The following is a 19333-nucleotide window of genomic DNA, read 5'->3' as shown; positions in this document are numbered from 1 at the left end:
ATCAAGGGAACACAAGTGGGAAATAGAAGGGATTGAGACCGTTAAGAAGGAAATAAAAGAGATGAAATCTAACAAAGAGACCAAACTGAGGAATTATGAAAAAATGTATGACATTTTGCAAATATACCAAGATGAAGTTAAAATCAGAAAATTAAGAAAAAGCTATAGAGATGATCGCGATTATAAAGAAGATAAGAGTATATACCTTTCAAATGAAATATGACAACTACATCAAACCATCTTCACGCAACTCTACACCAAATACGTCATCTGCCAGCTCAGAGGTAGATTCAGAACCGGACACAGCAGATACTGAAGCACCACAACATAAACAGGATAAAGGTTACATGAATCAAATCAAAAGATATAAAAAGGGTAACAGAACCCAACCACAGAAATCGGTCCGTTTTCAATTATCCCCAATGGTGAACACTCCAATTTTACCACAAGGAGGAGAGGAAGGAGGGGGGACGCAAGCGGCGGAGGACAAGAGAACACAGCGGAAAACAAAAGACTAACGAGGGCAACCTCAAAAGAATTCAACAAAACCAAATAAGTAAAGACTTGGTTCTTAATCTTTCTACAAGACCAATTTCAGAAGATGAGAGGAGATTACTCAATAAAGGTTTCTTTTGCACCGACACAGAAGTTTAATGATATAGACATACACATTGACTTGTTTAAGTTTATACGCAAACTAAGACTAAAGACATTTTTTGCGACAAAAGCTTCTGGGAATTTTGTACCTAAAGAAATAAAGACGCCCAGGAGTGAGTTCACGATACAAGACATAGAGGACACTTTCATTCTAAGATCACTAACTGAAGATGAAAGTTTTGAGATGCATAACCTACTTTATGAATTAAGAATAAAACCAGACCTTTTGAGTACCAAAGAATTGAGAACATAATCAAAATGTAATCCACATTGTCATCAGATAGTGTGATTGATACTTTCTATAAAGTGCTCACACATGATAATCAATAGCAAGCTGGCATAGAAAGGGTCTTAAAACAGATGACGAGCGCTCCTATTTCATCACAAACAATCCTGTAACGCCAACAATATACTTTTTACCTAAGATTCACAAAAGTTACCTAAGTATACCTGAAGGCCGGCCAATATTAAGCGGTATTGGGTGGGTCTCAGAAAACGTATCAGAATATCTGGATGAAATTAATTTTGAAACCACGAGCGATCCAAGTCAAATCTTACTTACGGGATTCTTCTAATCTTATACAGATACTTCAATCATTTGTCTGGTAGAAATCTTATTTACTGGTGACCTTTGATGTTAAAGCAGTGTATACGTCTATACAATATAAATGGGCATTAGCATCTATTGATTACAACTTCAAAAATGATTCCGCATCATAGTATGGCCAAATAGAAATGTTGAAAGAAATGCTACAGATAACTTTGGACTCAAATGTATTTACTTTTAACAACTGTCTATTTCAAAAATGAAAAGGAGTAGCAATGGGGACCAAGTATGCCCCTTCATTAGCAAACATCTTTATGGGGATGTTGGAGGAGTACACAGTATATCAAGACCCAGCATTCCAAGATCAAGTCAAACTTTGGACCCTCTACATTGATGATATTTTCCTAATTTGGGAAGGGTCTGTAACTACACTACAAGAATTCACAGAAAGACTGAACCAGAATCAATTTGAGATTGAATTTACAGGAGAATCTAATGTAGAATCCATTCATTTTCTAGATCTTACTATCTATGTTAAGGAGGATCACTTGGAAACAAGGACATTTCGCAAGACAACGGAAGTAAATTCAGTGTTGCATGCATATAGCTGTCACCAACGCACCACCATCCATAACATCCCCTTTGGTGAATATATACGTGCAAGGTGCAATTGCAAAGATGATCAGAGCTTTAAACAAGAATGCAATCTTCTGAGGAGTCGATTCAAACAAAGAGGTTATCCAAAAAAAGTGTCTCCAAAAAGCTTTTGAAAAAATGAAGAATTTCAACAAGAGGATACATTGACCCCGAAGAAACCCCTTAGAGGATAAACAAATGAAACTCATGTTTGTAACCCAATACAACAAAGACCATCAATTGACCAGAAAAACTTTAAAAAAACATTGGTACTTATTACAATTAGACGAACATCTGACCAAATCTATTGATGATAGTCCGAACATCATCTTCAAGAAAGCTAATACTCTGAAAACCATAATTTGCCCATCCATGTTACCAGCTACACCAAAGAATAATTAAACTACTTGGCTTACCAAAATTGAGCCAGGCTTCAGAAAATGTGGTTTCTGCACAATGTGCAAATTTGTGGGAGATAAAAGTAGGAGCCTGGAGAATCACAATGGAAAAGTATTTGTAAATAAACATTCAACTAACTGTAGAACAAAGTTTGTTGTTTATGCTATCAGATGCACTTGTAAAAAATTGTGTATAGGTAGCACTAAAAGAGAGCTTAGAATCAGAATCCGTGAACACTTGGCAAAAATTGGGAGTCAAGACCCCACCCTACCCCTGGCAGTTCATTGGCAACAGAATCACCAGTTGGACGATAAGGCGGATATACAGTTTATTGGTTTAAAGCACGTTACTATGAACAAGAGGAGGGGATAGAGTCCGAGCATTGCGCCAAGCAGAAGCTGAAATCATTTGTTTCTTTAACACAACTGTACTTGGCTTAATTCTTGATACTGAAATGGCACCATTCTAATAGTTACTTAAATATATCTAATTTCCCCTATGTGTTTATAATTTTGTGACATGCTGATAATGACTTGTTATGGTATAGGTACCAGTATTTTTTAAAGTTGTAAGGTAATGACTGTCTCAACTAACGTGACAATGCAGATTAACATTTGTGTTCATTAATATACTGATTTTCTGTCAAATACTTTTTATTACTCTGAAATTGAAAGTCAATAATACGTTCACCCATAGCAAGAATTAATATGCTTACTCTCTGACAAATACTCTTTTGCTCTTGAATTGACAGTTAATGACTAGTTCACCTCTAGTAAACATTAGAATATTTAATTCAGTGAGTATATACCTGTAAGGTATTATACAACAATGACGCAACAGCATTTTTTCTAAAATATCCATAAATAGTTCGAGGAATGTAATCACGTAGGGATATATTCGTGACTATGGCTCATTAGAGGGTAAAACCAGCAAATACAAACGTCTATCAGCTCATGCAGTTTAAGGGATCTGCGCGCATGTTGCTAAGCCTATTCAGCATCAGGTAGCCATGGGAACAGTTAAAATAGTCCCAAGATGGCGCTCGAGTGGATCAGGGAAGCCGATGCGAGGGACTACTTTCCTTTTCAAGTAAGTGGCGTCCGTTGCCTCAGCGTATTTACCGATTCATAGTATTGCGATTTTTGATTGTGGACGTGAAAACGTTACATGATACATCATAACTTGTAAAACACACTCGTTAACTCAACTTAGTCAAACATAAACATCTTCAAATGGAGGAGCAATACCGCGTTCGCACTATGGTGCTGGCAGCAGGACATGTATAAAGAAACGAAGCACCGAGCGCAGCATTTAACAGCGCAAGCAATCGAGTGCAGTATTATACTGAATCATGAGTGCAGCATTTTATACTCAATGACTCTGAATTGAAAGACAATTCTATATTTTTTTCTTGGTAACTTATCAGATTGCCCCAGCTTATTAGCAACTCATACCATTGCATTCATAAATAGTAGAATATACGCGTTATCTCAACTTTATTAAATGTAAATAACATAGAATGGAGGAGCCATACTGCGTTCGCACTATTATGTTTGCAGCATGACACTTATAAAGAAACGAAGCGCCGAACGAAGCATTTAACATTAGCATTTAACATGAAAATTAATCAAGTGCAGTATCTTACTGAGACTCGAGTGCAGCATTCTACACGTGATAACTCTGAATTGAAGGACAATTTTATATCTCTCTCTTGGTAACTGATTAGATAACAATGGGATTTGACCCAATACACACTTTTTCTGAATGAGAAGTCAAAGAACCCCAGTGTGGGTAAGTTTTGACATGAAGTAGCCGTGGTTTTTACTGCACACATTATTTAGTGAATAACCGTGACTAATGCATTACTTGTCTTTTGTCTCCTGTTTTGTTTGTATGTCTCCACTCTCTACCCCTTCCAGTTCAACAATTCTCTTACAATTTATAAATTAATGTTTTTGTTTGTTATCTATACAATCATTTTGATGTTCTTATATTATATTACTTTCAGTGCATGTATTGCATTTTCTTTTTTGCTTTTGCCTCGAATATGTATGCCATAATACATTGTTCTGTATATCTAATTTTGTATCAGTTTGATTACACCAGCCCTAATTTGAATAAGGCCGATAGGGGCCGAAACACGTGTAATTAGAAGGGCAATTTTCATACTACAGATGCGAATAAAATACATCTGCATTTATCTTTATAAAGGCGCAATGTCCTGGATCTTTTTGTATGCTTTTGCATATCTTCCTCTGAAGTGAGACAGTTATTCAATTCCTTTACAAGAGTATCTTTCCAAAGACTCCAGTGCTCAAAGATGGGGTTCATTTCAGCATCCTTCAGCGAAGCAGGAGGGGAAGTGTCAGTGAAAGTATCAACACTCCCCACCGGAGAAGAGGGTGCCAGCATGGTGGAAGATAGCCATTCCCCAATGATTTCAGAGGCTATGGGAGCCACTGGGGTGACCTTGGTAGCATTATCCTCCCCACTGGAAGTTACCGGTGGGGTAGGAATGAATGAGCCCACGTTGCTTGCCTGAGAGTTAGAACGGACTACCCGATGGTTTGTATGACTTTTGTTAATTTTGCCCTTAGTTGCTGGACTCTTTAATTGTCGAGCCAGAGCTTTTAACTGGAGTTGTGCAGGGCTTATCAAAAGAGCCCAAGGGCTCGGGCGGTGACTCAGTGTGCCTTGTATGAATACGCTCTCTCCTACAAGAGCTGTGAGCCAGGACTTCTGAGAGCCAGTCTTTTTCTGAAGCAGACAAAGATACCGGGGAATCACACAAAGGGTTAATTATTTCAGGCATCGTATAGCGACTGCAGGACGAATCGCAGAACACTTGTAAGCGGAAAAAGCCATTGAGGGCAGCAATTTACACTCGTGTTAGTGCCACTCGTAGGAATGCAGGAGGGCAAACAGGCAGAACGTCGAGTGGCAGGCAAAGAGAGAATTTAACACAGAGGGACAGTGAGACGTACCTGCAGCTCGGCCGGAAACTGGAGCTCGCAACAGGAACAGAGACCACTAGGGCAGAGCGGCCATGAGGCAGGGCAGAGTGGCTGCGGGCATGGTGGCTGCGGGTTCAGGGCACCAAACCAGGCTTTCCAAAAGCAGAGCAAAGCGTGGCAGAACATGGTAACAGCAGTCCCCTCTGAAAAGGAAGGAGTCAGAGCAACGCGCACAGGCACAATTTGAGGAAGGGACCTACAGGAACAGGAACGCAATGAGAGCCGTCATGCTGCACTGCCGTACAACGGACAGCCGCTTCCGACGCCCCATTCTTTTCTTTTCTATCCTGGTGGTTTTCATTCATTATTTTACCCTCTGCTATCGCTCTTGCTGTCTCGGTTACCTATCCTCACTACTCTTTCACCTGTGATGCTTTACTCACTCTCTCCCTCTACTTTGCTCAATTTCACTTTGTGCGTCCTCAGTGTATGTGATCATGACCCTCCAAGTTTGTGTACACTATTCCTCCCTGACACTCTGTCTACTTGTCGCTGTGCACATTGTTATTTATATTGATTTGAAACAGTATTTTGATAAAATGCTGACGATACATGCAGACCGATTCAGAGAGGTGGCGACAGATGTGGGAACATGTGTCAAGTGAGGAATTTTGTGGGCTGCAATACATACGCTTTAAGGAAGAGTTTAAGAGTTCAAGGAATAGTTTAGTAGTTAGATCTATCCTGAAATTATTGTATTAATTATCAAGATGCAGTGGCAGATGAAACAAAATCCAGTGGTTAGCAGCTGGTGATTGGGGAGTGCTATTTGTCTTTAGCTTGGTGAGAAACAAGACATGGATATCAACTAAAAAAAAATGCCACGTATAGAAGGGGTGACATCACCTTTCCATTGACCCTCCTCTCTGATGACATCACTTCCTGTAAGCGCCAAAGGAAGCAATATCACTGCAGTAACACTGATACCTTCTGCATGTGGACTTGGTTGTTGCCTTGCATGTCAGTATATCTCTGCGGGCTACCTCCTGTCAAGATTATTCCCTGAAAGTACGAAATACACCTTTTTCTACTGCCTTGTTGTTGTCAATGTCTTTTTAAGTTTGATGTGTGACTTTTAGATGGATATCTATTCAAGCTCAAATGTTGTGTGACTTGTAGAGAAGCCAGCCACTATGTGATGGTCGCACAGACATCTGTGTGACATTCTGTTCCTTCCTGGAATTCCTGTATTGTGAATGTGTTATGGGACAAGGTTCACTGTCTTGGGTTGAGGTTGGATGGTGGTGGGTCGCCAACTAAGCTGAGTGCCACCACGAGGCGTGTGATGCTGTATCCAGGGGCAGCATGGGGGAGATTGCCTGGCTATCCCAACCATCCCATCTACATGGGGCGGCAGATCAATTCATTATAACCATAACCATGCAGACCTCTGACCCTGTAAGGAAATATTATCTCCCATATATAGTGGTAGAACCATCCATACCCCCATCATCAGGCACTCACCCTAACAGAGGAACAGCTCGCCAGAAAAAGAAGAACACACTGGCGTTCAGAGAAATGTTTGGTGTGCTAGGGAAACCTGCCAGGCAGAACGTCGACCATCAAATGCGACCTTCTGCGCTCATGCATTGCTGTCTAACCGGAACACGGAAAAGCAGGGGAGACCTGCAGGGTGCTTTGTCAGTGTGCCATGATCCTTTACCATCCAGGTGTTCTAGACCAACTGAAGATGGTGGCTGTCCTTTACAAAGGGTTGGTCTGCAGTTGATTGAGGATCGGGAACACACAAAGAGCAGTTAGCCAATTCAAATTAAGAGTTAAAAAACATCTGCACCTGACTGTACTTTAACAGAGACAGTGCCGGGGAGAAGTGAGGGGCAATGAGTGGGGGGGCAGTGGGTATGCCTATTCAAGAAGAGGCCCAGTTGTCCAAATAGCATTGCTGTTTGGAGAAGGAGCAAGCATAGATGCAGAGTGAAGAGGATGAATGGAAGACTATCAGAGATAATAGGAGAGGAAGAGGGTGAGAGGAAGGTAGGAGAAGGAAAACACCAGTGATTTTAAGAGAGAAGGAAGGAGAAGGGAGATGAGGTCAGGAAGGAGGGAACATCCGCGATTGGAGAGGAGAAGAATGAGAGGAGAGGTGGAAAGGAGGAACATCAAAGATTGAAGGAGAAGAGAGAATGAAGTTAAGGTAGAGAGAGGAGGAGCAATGGAACATCAAGTCTTTGAAAGAGGAGAAGGAGGAGGTGGAGAAGAGGTTTTAAGAGAGAGAAAGAGAGAGCAAGTATGAGGAGAGAGAGGGCACCATAAGCTCCAAAAGAGCCAAAGTGATAGAGGGGAGATAGGCAAACCCTGAGAATGAAATGGTGGAATCTGGAGTGGGAGGATCACGATTACATGGCAGAGCAATGAGGAGGTGCAGGCAAAGCCAATTGATAGGAGAATGGAGGGGGGCATAGTGAGTTGAAGGGGCCACCATAGGCAAGAGCACAAGGAATTTAGTAAACACAGTTGTAACCAAGATATTAATTGGGCATATAGTCTGATTTTCAATTAATGTAAAGGATTTATTGGCCTTTCACACTTTTCTGTTGATCATGTCACACTTTCTAATGTCCACAGTGAAGCAAAGGAAAACCTATATAGCTGTTAGCCCAGGTGTAAAAAATATGCAAGGATTTTTACTAATTAGGTTAGTGTGTAATCTAATATGCAACTACGATTAATTTGGAGTGGAGACATTAAATATAACCAGGAACAGCAACATTTCGTCTGCTTTGCCTTAAAGACTTCCCTTGTGTATTTCTGCCGCTGCTGCGCCCCAAGATGCCATGAGATGGATGTGTAAAATGACCCGGCGTTGTGGTAGGAACCAAAATATGGCCTCTCCAATTTGAGTAAGTGCGATTAGGGTTTAGCCCCTGCAGAAAATAAAGAAAAGAAACTAGATAATATGAAAAATTGGACAAAGCAGTGGTGTCAAAAATATGCAAGGAATTTGACAAATAGGGATATTAATGGGCTGGACAAAGTCTTCTAACATCTGCAATTCAGATTAATAGAAAAATGATAGTAATCTTTTACTGCTGATATTGATATTTTATTTATATTGCACTCGTACACAAGTGTTTTGGAGCACAACCAGACAAGAGAGGGGAAACAAGGGAGAACAAAACAATGATCTTACTAGACCCAGTGACATTGCGAACACGCAAGAGCATGGGAGCGGGGAAAAGTGCATGGGAGTGGGCGAGAAGTGGAAATTGCGGAGAAAAGGAGAAAACCGATAAACACATATAAATAAATAAATGGAAAGGCAACAAACAGTGGTAGTGCAGCGAGCAAGTGGCAAGTGCTGGGTTTAAGGCAGCAGACAGGGTATGTCTAAGTGCAGGAAGAAAAGGGGGGGCTGTATGGGTACAGATACAGACCCCAGTGCAAATGGGTGGCCTGGAGGCAGTGCGGGAGGGTGGCAGGGTGAGCAGGTGCCTGGGCCCGGAAGACAGAGGGTTGGCCAGGTTCACAGTGCCAAGTGAGAGCAGATCAGCAGGGGAGAGGGGGGCCAAGGCAGAAGCAAAGAGGAAGGTCTTGAGGTGCTTCCAGAACCGGAGATGGTTCTCCTTAAGTTTCAGAGTAGCAGGGAGGCTGTTCCAGATGGAGGCCCCAGCCGAAGACAGAGATCTACCCCCAGCTTGTTTCTTTGAAAAACGACTGACCCTGAGGAAGTTAGAGGTAGAGGAGTGAAGTGCTCGAGAGGGGAGGTATTTGCGGAGGGATAGTTGAAGGTATTTTGGAACCATGTCCCAGAAAGCCTTGTGGACAATGCAGAGGGTTTTGATCAGGACGTCTGCTGTTTGATCGGGACGTTTGTACGAAACCAATTGTTTACTGTGCAATGGACCATGTAAGCACCTTTTACATTTTGGTATTTTTTGTCCTGCTTACTCACATATTAAGTTTAAGAAGCTAAAACCAATCTGAAAATATTAATTATTTTTGACATGCCGTCTAGCGCTATGTTATTTATTAAAGGCTGAGTTTCCACAAATTGGTTGGTCTTTACATTTATATCTCAGACAAGCTTCAAAATTCTGGAAATTTCAATATTCATAAGATCTTAACATATTCTGGTTCTTATTTTGGGAATTTTTAGTCTTGGCAATTAGGTGGCACTAAAGCGCCACCTATAAGCTGAAACTGTTGCATTAGAGTAAAGCTAGGGAGAAATTGCATATGAGTAGGGGCACAAAGCTTGTAGGTGTTGTTTGGTTATTTAAACACTGGGATGGTCTAGGAGTAGGAGACAGACACAAAGGTGGCATGTTGATTGGCAAAGACTTTTATTAATAACAGAAATGGTGGGGTGGGAGGAAATCCAAACTAGCCCTTTTGCTAAGAGTGGTACCTGCCTTCACAAAACTATTTTATGAAACTGTTGGTGTCAAAATGTCCAAAGTAAAGTTTGCTGTACTGTGTCCAAACCCTAACCTATCCCTCACAAGCTAAACTCAACAAAACGTGCAAAGGGAAATGTCTCTGTGACTGCCGACCTGCAGCCTAACTTTGTAGTTCAAAACAAAAGTTCCAAAAAGCTGTAGAAAAGTCAACACAAGTTCCACAAGACTCAAGGTGTTGTCTCCCTTTCCCCACAGTCTTTCCACCTTTATACAACTTCGTATCTGTTTCTGTAATAGATGAAAAAGAAGAGTCTTTCTTTCCTTGATAGATCTGACTCCCAGGTTCTGCGATGAGGAAGAATGGTGTGGTCAACTTGGCCAAGCCGGTTTGAGGGTCCCAGACCCTAGTCTCATTACTTCTTGCCTTGGCGCCCTCTCCTGCCAAGTAGGATACTCCATGCTGTTAGTTTCAGAGTACTCTCTCTCAATATTTGCTTCCAACCAGAGCCTTGGTTTACTCTCCTGCCAAGGTCTTTGAGTGTCCCTTGTATTCCTTTTACTTGTAAATTGGGGTACTCTTCCCCGGCCTGGGTCCCAGACTCCCTTCACTGATGGTTCACAATGCTCTCATTGTTTAATCTCTCTTCCTTACACAGCCTTGGTTTACTCTCCTGTCAAGGTCTGTGCAGGTCACTGGTGTTTGCAAAGTTTTATTCCTCTTTATTTCTTGGTGTGGTATGCTTTCTTTATGGGTATCCCAGAGCCCCTTTGCTTGCTCATGTATCACGTTCTTATGGCTTGATCTTCCTTTAACCCATAGCTTGGTTTACTCTTCTGTAAAGGCATGTGTGGAACACTGATGTTTGTAAAGTTTGTATTACCCTTAGTTACTGATAGGGGTGTGTCTTTGTTGTATGGGTCTCATAACCCCCTTCACTAGGTAATGCCCACCATTCTCCTTGTTTGTTTTGCCCCTTGATCCACAGCCTTGGTTTACTCTCCTTCCAAGCGCTGTGCATGCCACTTAAGTATGTACAGTTTGTGCTCCCCTAAATAACTGGTAGGGCTATGTCTTTATAGTATGGGCCCCAGACCGCCTCCATTAGGTTACTCTGCCTCTGTGGATATTGCGTTCTTGCTTTGCTTCGGGCCCTTCTCAATCTATGGGTCTCTGCAGCCCTGTGACCAGCCATCCCTGTACATGTAGGGTCCGGGCCGTCACCCTCAGACTGTTTGCGGGTCTCCCAAGAGCTTCAGAAGCTTTCCTGGCTTCTCGGGACTTCGCTTGGTCTTCCGCGTTCCTTCCCTGCAGTTCTCCATCAGTTGTGTTGCACGCCAGCAGCCTCAGTTACCGGAGAGTGTCCTGCTTCCCCTCCGGTCTGCCTCTTGCATCGCGTACCTTCTGTGAGCACTTCTGTGAGCATGTGACCTTCCTGGACACTGTCTGCCGTCCTACACTCTGGGCCTTCGGGGGCCCTCGCCGAGTTCTCGGTTTGTGCGGCAGAACAGAACGCGTGTACTTGTTCTGGCAAGTAATCCTCATTCCTCGTGGCCTCTTCCTCGCCCCATTGGGGATGTGCTACTATAGCACATGGAAGTAATAGGTAATAGGGAATAAGAGGGATCTTGGGACTGTCGGAGGGTGAAGGGCATAACGCATTCTCTATAAGTGGTCACTGCTTCTCTCTCCCCACAAGATCCTCTTGCTGAGTACCACCACCAGGATGGTTAACGGCTAGCGGCCTCACCACCCTGGCCTCATGGAAAGGGGCTTCCCCATCTAAAGCAGTGTCAATACCTCAGGATTCGTTACACCACCTATTGACTGCCCATGGCAATGCTAATCCCTATGGTCATTCCCACCCACGCCCTTTCCCTCACCATTCAATACACATACTCCTAGGATTTATTTGAACAAGGTTCATGAAGCCTTACCATTAAACGTTGTGCTCGAAGTGCCTGCCAGTGTTTTTTCAAAGAAGTCTTCTGAGAGTTAATGACTTAATTGGAGCTGTAAACATGATGCTTGTGTAATACAAAGTTCTTAACCAGGTATGCCTTCAGCCACTCGTTTTATAAGCACTATGCATGTCTTTCACTGAAGTTCTGTTATTTGTATTTGTATTTGTTTATTTGTAACACGCAAACCATCAGGCCCGGTGGCATCAGGGCGCAATTTATGCAAAGGTTACATACCCAGCATATAGACATACATAAAGATTACGCAGTTGTGCAGGATTTACATACAGAGCATATATACATATATAAAAAATACATAGGATAATGAACAAGTCATTCTATATACATAAATTACAATGCGGGTATAACATGAGACATAACAAGTGTCTATATATATATAATGGAGTATCGAAGGCAAGGTGTGTAGAACGTGTCTTAGTGCTGGTTGAAGAGCCAATATTTGGTTTTGGACTTGAATGTGTTGAAAGAGTCTTCAGATCTGATTCTAATGGGCAGGGCATTCCATAGGTTGGAAGCGAAGACAGAGAAGCTTGTACCCCCGCTTTTTGGAGTTTCAACCTCGGGATCGATGGACAGTGGGTCTTGGTGGTTCTTAGAGGTCGGGATGTCGAGTGGCGGGACAGCCGACTGCAGAGGTAGGGGGGGCCTTATTCGCCAAGCATTTGTGTGTGAGGGCAAGTGTTTTCAGTGAGATTCTCTGTTTGACAGGTAGCCACTTTAGATTGGTTCTGGATTCCGAGATGTGATGGTTACGAGGGATGTTTAGGGCAGCTCTGATAGCGTTGTTTTGGGTTGTTTGAAGTTTATTCAGGTTCTCCTGGCTGTTTCCTAAGTAGAGGGCACTGCAATAGTCAATTTTTGGGCATAATGAGGGTTCTGAGGGTTTTTGGCCATAATGAGGGTTCTATAAACAAGCATAGGCAAAGCAAATAGTTTTGGCTTGCGCATAAGTATTAGGCATTTGCCAGGCACTGCTAATATATTCCCTTTACTTGCACCATATTGCACCTGCAACCATTGGTGGCCAGTTAATACCACTATGGCATTGCCTGGGAAATGCATTTCCTACGCCTACACAAAAGTCAAAACTGTTGGCATTGCCAAGGCTTGTTATACTTAGTATGTGTTGTACAATGCTGTATTGTTTTGTTTTTAGGGCTATTGATGGGATTTTATTTTCATATTCCAGGATTTGATATTTATGTACCATCAGTTTTCACCTTGTAATTTGTGAGTTGTATGTGATGTATAATGATGTAATGTTTTATGGATGTTTGTTTTACAAAATAAATACATTGATTTGAAATGTATTAAATTGTAGAAGTCACCCAGAAAATTAAGGAACCTGAGAAAATGGTTATTTGGTCCTGAGGAATGCAACATAACAACGAGATGCAGAAACTGGTCAACCCTTAAAAGGAAACATCTTCAAATATTAAGGGTGTTTCTTTCTTCAGTAATACCTGTAAGAAGATTGTACACACTCAGTGATGAGAAGAAGAATGGACTGGTAGCTTACTCTGAATGTATAAAGAAAAAATAGACAATTGTTTGTAACTGCTTGGGACACAAATGAGAGATAGATGTGATTGGCATGGCTGTAATTCTTTGCTACCCCTGTGAGATAGGCAGTACAATTATTGTTACCCTAAAAATCACCTCAGTTTTATGTCCTGAGGCTACTGCATGCCAAAGTCCATAATGCAACCCTCATGCTTGCTTATTCACATACCATGTGCCTGGCTGCCCAGCAGTCCCCAGCACACCAATGGCACCTGCCTGCAAGCATAACACTTCAGACCCCCAACATGTGCATTAAAACTATACTGACGCACGAGAACAGGCACATCAAAACCACCATCTCAATATCCAGCAACATAAACACTGTGCGCTCACAGGTTCCACGAAATATCAACCCTGAGTGACACATACAGAACTAGAAACCCATTGAATTGCAGTTTATGAAGTCAGTTAATTTCTCTTGGAACACCATTGAGTAATTGTATTGTATCCACCTTAACCAACATGTGTGGACATATTTTGCAGGCACCACATTTAAAGTTTCCTTTTAAAGGTGATAATTTCCATAAAGACTGCAGTACCTCGCTCTGTTGTTTTGATTTTCAAAAAACGGGGACTGATCTGGTTTTTAATCATTTACAATTTCGAAAAAAGTCATGGATGGTTTCTCATCAATAAATTTCACTAAGTCTTTGTGTCTAGACGAAGTATATTCCAGTGTTAGTTAAAGAAGTTTGTACTGTCTTGACATTGGAACTGTACGTGGTTATGAATCTAATTATGTTGTCCAGTACACTCTGATTGGTGTCTTTATTGCGTGAAAGTTCTGATCTTTATTTGGTATTGGCTCTTAACAGTGCTTTCTGCAAAGTTTTTTGTTGATGACCTCTTGCTTGAAATTTCTTGACAGTATTGTCGACATGTTTCTGATATTTTTTACTGCCCCTACAATTCCTTTTTGTTCTTAGTAACTCTACATAAGGTATATTATTGGTGATATTTGATATGATTACTTTTGGCATGCAGTATACAGTTGCTTGCTGTTGGTTTCTGGTATATGATATGATATGTCATTTATAACGTGCCTGTACACAAGCGTTTCTAGGCGAGACAAGACAAGGGAGGGGAAACAGAAGGAGGACAAGACAAACAATCTTATCTTACTAGGCCTAGTGTCATTCAGATCGTGCAAGTGTGAGAACGAGAAGCGCAAAGGCAAGGGGGAGGGGGAGCGGGGAAGTGCCAGAGAGAGGGAAGGGAAACATGGCAGTAATGCTCTGAGTAGTGCAACCATAAAGTGGTGTGTGTACCATATTTTGTTCTACATACAGTTCCAAATCTAAAGAAACATTTCTTTCCTCGCTTTGGCTCATTGTCAATTTGATATTGTCATTGTTTGTGCTTAGATATTCAATATATTTAGCCAATTACTGTACATTTCCATCCCAGATAATTAAAAAGTCATCTATAAAATGACCCCCATAAACAATATTGTTGGCATTGGTGAAGGCTGTGGGTGTTCAAGCATGTTCTCTCTCATAATGACCCATGAAGTGATTTGCATAGGATGGTGCATATTTTGCTCCCATGGCTTTTCCATATTGTTGGCGGTACAGCTCTCCATTGAAGCTGAAGATATTGTTAAAGAGAGTGAACTTCAACATAGATAATATCATCTGATTTTGATCAAAGTAAGACATAAATCTTGTTTTAAGAAAATATTCTGTTTCTATTCCTTTTTCATGTCAAATATCTGTGTGAAGGGATGTAACATCTAGAGTTACACATCTATTGTTTGACTCCAATTGCTTAATAACATGCTTTGTGTCCTTGATGTAGGATGCTAGATCTGAAGCCAGAGGATTTAGGTGGACATCTATGTATTCTGATATTCTCTCTGTTAATGAGCCAATTCCATTGAAAATGGGTCCGCACAATGGACATCTTGTGAATATGTATTTTAGGTACAAAGTATATGATCGCCATGATTGGAAATTGTACATTCTTATAATTGTACTCATCATCATTCAATATACCTATTTTCATGGCAGTTCTTAGTTGGCTCTTTCCATTCCAGGGTTAATTCCAGCAGAGGGTTAGATCTCTGATAGTACTTCTTATCGTTAAGTTGTTATGAGGCTTCCTGAATATAGTCCTGTCTATTCATAAGGACTATTTTCCCCTCTTTGTCCTCTGATTTCACTGTAACCTCTGGATTTGTTTTCAGCTCAGCTAGGGCTTTCTTCTCATAGTACAATAGATTGTACTTGACCATTGTTTTTTAATGTTGAGCTGTAGGTATCTAAGATATTCTGCTAGAGCTATGTTGAACACATCTACAACATTGTCCACAGGCAGATTTATGGACATTTTGAGTGTGGTTTCAATTGACTTTCTTCTGCCAGATTGGTTTCAATATTCTGTTCTGTTGTGAATTGTTGTAAAGTTTAGTCCATGTCCATTCCTTCTACATTGAGTAGGGTGATTGTTTTTTCTGATAAATCAACAGTAATATTTGATAAAGGTATACTAGATAGATTAATTACAAGATCTACTGGTTACATTCTTTGTTCCTTTTGGATCTTGTCATAATGTTGTATTTTCTTCTGTGTGTCCTTTTGCCCTCCCTCTTGTCTCTTGTGTGTGGTTGTATGAGGTTGAGGTACTTGGGTATTCTTGGGATTTTCTAATTGATCTTGGAAATTCTGTTGTAAAATTGCTCTGTCTGGCGCTCTGTTTGTACCTTCTTAGTTCTTCAAAGAAAGACATCTGTGTTTATATTTGTCAAGTGAGATGATATTTCTTCTTTTAAATCACTACTTCTCCATGATATTGGATCTTGTCATAATGTTGTATTTTCTTCTGTGTGTCCTTTTGCCCCCCCTCTTGTCTCTTGTGTGTGGTTGTATGAGGTTGAGGTACTTGGGTATTCTTGGGATTTTCTAATTGATCTTGGAAATTCTGTTGTAAAATTGCTCTGTCTGGCTCTCTGTTTGTACCTTCTTAGTTCTTCAAAGAAGGACATCTGTGTTTGTATTTGTCAAGCGAGATGATATTTCTTGTTTTAAATCACTACTTCTCCATGATTCAACTTCAGAAGGTAGTGGTGATGAGCTGATTGGGGGAGGTAATGGTTCTAGGGATACATCCATTCTTATTGGTTTTCTTATATTTTTCTGAAAAGTGTATATCATTTGGTTTTTAAAATCAGTTTCATCTCTAAGGCATTTTTTCATTTTATTTTCTGTTGAGCTCAGCTGTGGATTTTGATAAATATTCATCCCAAATGTGATTGTTTTTAAAATATACTTCTGGTATGTTTATGGCTTTTTTTTCTTCTTTAATCGTTTTGATTTCTGATAATGTGCGTTCATGAATTTTAGTTGATTGATCTATAACATAAACTATAATTTCTTGTGATGGTTTAATCTAAAGTTGCGCCCATTCATTTAATGCTACTTTGTCTACCTCTTCAAATGTTGGGAAGATGCATATTCTAAGTCCTCTTGGTATACAGCCTACCCAGACGTACATTTTCAAAGTTTTGATTTCTCACCATTTTGATAGTTTCTACTAAGTGTTTCTAATTTTTTAAACACTTTCTTCATCACCAGTGTCGAAGATCTGTTTTATGATTGATTTCCGCTTTGTTTATGCCTTAGAAATAACACTTCTGCATCTCTTAATTCTAATCCTGAAGCCATTTTATAAATGGATAATCACTTTTCCCAATATTTATGTGGTATAATTATGCAGCCACCGGATAACTGTTGAAATGCTGATTATAAATAAATGTTGCAGACATTTGTTATCTTATTTGCGATAATCTTGCTACTGCAATAATCCTGTCGCATGTTTGCAACCGAAAAGATTGTGTCTGCCCAATACTTAGGAAATACATTTTTGTAAAAATCTGATTATTTTTTACGAACAATAGCCGCCTTGCTACTAAATAGGCACACATCGGCCTTGTGTGCATAGAAAGAGGCACATTTGTTGCCACTCCTGAAAAACACATACATACTTGAAGCTTACACAAAATAAACAGGGTAATTTGAGGCATATACTGAACAAAATCACACCCAGATGCAGTCACCTGTGAAGGAAATTTCCCCACATGCAGCCTCTATGTTAAGACACAGTCCACATGCAGGCTTCTGTGAAAGACAAGGGCTTAAATGCTGCTTTCAAAAAATGACAGATGCCCACATGTAGTCTTTCATTAAAGAAATGGCCAACATTCACACTGCAGGGAAAGCACGATGCCACATCCAACCTTTTATTTAGGAATAAGGCCAACAAACAAATGCACATATCTCAAACTCCTCATCAACTAAAGAGATTTGCATGTCATGCCACACACCATGTGATCATACCACCCTCATCAACAATGAGGGGAGAGAACAACTTGTTGACAAAGCCTGTAGTTTTACTGCACAATGGGCATTATAAGCTACAAGACATCACCTGCAATACCAGCCTAATCAAAAGCATGAGCAGCAGGTCGGCCAAGCGACAGTCTGACATATGCGAAATGACAAAACTATTCCTGACAACTAGGAAACAGATCTGACCACCATATCTTTTCACAAATACTGTGAGTGTTACAAACGTTCTGTTGCAGCAGAAGTCTCCTTGCAGTGTGCGCCAATGTGTGCAAATAAAGGGAAGCAACAATCATACAAGCTATCGACAACATCTCCAGGAATTTTGATTTATTTATTGGATATTTATAAGGCGCTTATGCAGCAAGACAGTGTATCAAAATGCCACAAGGCAAAAGGGAAGAAGGGAGCAAATATACATTGAAGAATTGACACTGAATAAAAAGAAACAAACAATGCTCCTACTAGGCCTTGTGACATTCAGAGCGTGCAAGTGCAGTGAAGAGAAAGAAAAAAGGGGTGGAGTGAGGGTAAGCACTAATAGCGTCCCCCAGGGGGGTGTCAGAGGTGCCCGTTGGAAGACAACAGGCAAGTGTATGGACGGAGATGTTCCAGGCAAAGGGGGCAGGTCTACCGCCCAAGGTAAATGCAGGGTGAAAGCAAACAATCCAACAAGTGAGTGTGGGCCCAGAGGGCAGTGCAGGGGGCGATGCTGGTGGTGACTGGACAGGGAGGCCAGGATCCTATTGGACTCTTGAGGGATCAGGCTGCCAATCTCAGCGACAGGTGGGATGTTTATCACAGAAGGGGAAGAGGGAAGGAGGATGAGAAGAGAAAGGTCTTGAGTTATTTGCGGAACTTGAGGTGGTCCGGTTCCAGAGAGAGAGAGAGAGAGAGAGAGAGAGAGAGAGAGAGAGACTGTTCCATAGGAGGGAGCCAGTTGTGGAGAGGGATCTGCCCCCACCTCTGTGCTTGGAGAAGCATTTGGCCAGCAGAGAATTGGAGCGAGAAGATTGAAGGGATCTGGAATGAGAGTATTTAGTAAGAGAATACTGCACGTAGTGTGGTCCCAGGCCCCAACAGCCTTGTGGATGATGACTAGTGTGTTGGTTATTTGCGTGTGCTCTTCCAGTATATACCACACTAACTACAAGTTTCAAATCTGCCTCTGCAACTGTCCAATTAATTAACCTCTTTTTCTTACAGAGCCATATGCAGTGAGGCCATCAAAAGTGGAAGAAGAGCACTAGACCAAACCACTTACATTAAAAGTGGTTTATTTTTCACTAGTGAGTTCATTGAAGTTGTTTGGTATGACCACTTGTTAATATGTTTGTTTCTTGGTCAAATGCTAACTTGATAGCTTGTTCATCATCCTTTTTCTTCTTAATCCAGCCAACCAATGGTAAACACACTAAATTCAATATCATTGATTATGAAACGATGACTAACAATGCTCCAAGAATATTCTGGATTACCTACGTGGATGACATTCTAATCTTTGGTTCCAAGAGCATTTGGATAATATTCTAAGGCCAATGATCTCACAGTGAATGCTGATAAGTCGAAAATGTCAGTGTTTAAAGCTGGAAAAAAGTTGCAGAATCAAATATGGAAACTGAATGATGAATGTCTAAAGGAAGTATCTGAACTGAAGTACCTAGGTTTTCAAATGTACACCAAAATGAGTAAGAGCTTGATAGTTGAGTACCTCTTTAATGAAACAAGACATCTACTTCTGCAATTAAAACACTTTTGGAATCTATTTAGCAAATTGTCAATAAAATCAATTATCAAATTTTATGAGGCCAAAATGATTCCCATTTTGTGTTA

General features: G+C 40.9%; 1 protein-coding gene across 1 annotated transcript in view; it reads left to right on the top strand.

Moving 5' to 3' along the window:
* The window catches only part of PNLDC1 (PARN like ribonuclease domain containing exonuclease 1), a 1498562-nt gene extending 1479778 nt beyond the window's left edge, over positions 1–18784 (top strand). Inside the window, exon 20 of the mRNA XM_069628834.1 lies at positions 18707–18784. The gene's annotated coding sequence lies outside the window, so the exon portion shown is untranslated. The remainder of the gene's footprint in view (positions 1–18706) is intronic.
* Positions 18785–19333: the final 549 nt, after the last annotated feature.

Source organism: Ambystoma mexicanum, chromosome 12 (genome assembly GCF_040938575.1).
Source record: "Ambystoma mexicanum isolate Mex_15411 chromosome 12, UKY_AmexF1_1, whole genome shotgun sequence".
In the NCBI taxonomy this organism is placed as follows: Eukaryota; Metazoa; Chordata; class Amphibia; order Caudata; family Ambystomatidae; genus Ambystoma; species Ambystoma mexicanum.
This window is presented reverse-complemented; position numbering and strand designations above follow the sequence as displayed.